Source organism: Merops nubicus, unplaced genomic scaffold (genome assembly GCF_000691845.1).
Source record: "Merops nubicus isolate BGI_N331 unplaced genomic scaffold, ASM69184v1 scaffold842, whole genome shotgun sequence".
NCBI classification, from domain to species: Eukaryota; Metazoa; Chordata; class Aves; order Coraciiformes; family Meropidae; genus Merops; species Merops nubicus.
The window spans coordinates 17,039-18,225 of record NW_008593988.1 but is presented as its reverse complement, the minus strand read 5'-3'; positions in this window follow the sequence as shown (position 1 = coordinate 18,225).

The following is a 1,187-nucleotide window of genomic DNA, read 5'->3' as shown; positions in this document are numbered from 1 at the left end:
CAACAGAAAACAGCAGAGAATGTGCCAGTAAAACTTCCGTACAAAAGGCTGGACACTGGCAGAGATTATTACAAAATGCCAAAGGAGCCCAGTCTGCACTACAGACACGAGGGCCAAACCCCTAATAGTGAAAATACCACCTACTGGCATCATGCACGTGTCCCTGGCAAAACCCAGAGGCTTATATGCCTGGCAATAGAAAAAAAACCCAACCAAAACCAACAAAAAACAAACCCATCGTATTAGTGCTCAGTGGATAGTCCCCAAATTCTAACTTTGAAGCCTGGTTTCTAAACTGAGGCCAGCCCTTTGTTTTCTTACAGGGCAATGGAGAAGCAAACTGCTTTGGTGCTTTCACTGGTGACAGCCAGGCCATGGACAACAATGTGGACTCACCCGGGTGATGAGCTTACATCACGGGGTGGGGCTGGAATGACACTGTCACGTATGCTGCATACACATTCTGCACACACCAATGCCACTTCAGGATCAAAGCAATGAGAAGTGGAAAGTTGCAAAAGACTCAGGAGCAATTGTTGATATACTTGGAACTATCTGCTTCAAGTTTTGTATATAGTTGTATATTTTTTTTAATTCTGACTTTGGTTATGACAATTGTTGTCATTGTGTTGCAATAAGCCACATTGGATGTGCAGTAGTGGTATGGGGTACAACAGAATTTCAGTCTTCAGGATGAACAACCAGCATTCTGCAATATAATCAACCTATAAATACATCCTGGTTTGGATCTGACAATGGCCCCCAGGGTTTCACACCTTTTGACAAGGGATTTTCTTTTGCTCAAGTATCAAACAAGTCAGTGTTGTGGTCTTGCCAAAATGTGATAAATTGTTCCAACTGGAAACAACATAATTGGGTTGAATACTATTGGCAGCTTATATCACCCTAAAAATGGGCTGTCTGTGCTGGAATAAAAAAATAAAATACCAGGTGGTAAGTGCAAATTTTGCACCCCGTAATGATTGCTCTGTTGCCTCTGGTGACGCACTGGCTGGTCTGACCTGGGCCTGCAGTGATGGTAAGATGTAGACTTCTTTATTGGCTGGGTTGCCTGAACTCCAGTGTACTTTAGGTCTCCCAGCATTGTGTTCCTCGTGGAAAAGGACTCCTGCCCAACCCCACTGGGTGGCTCATGTGAAATGGGCAAAAATAGAGTTAGGGGGAGA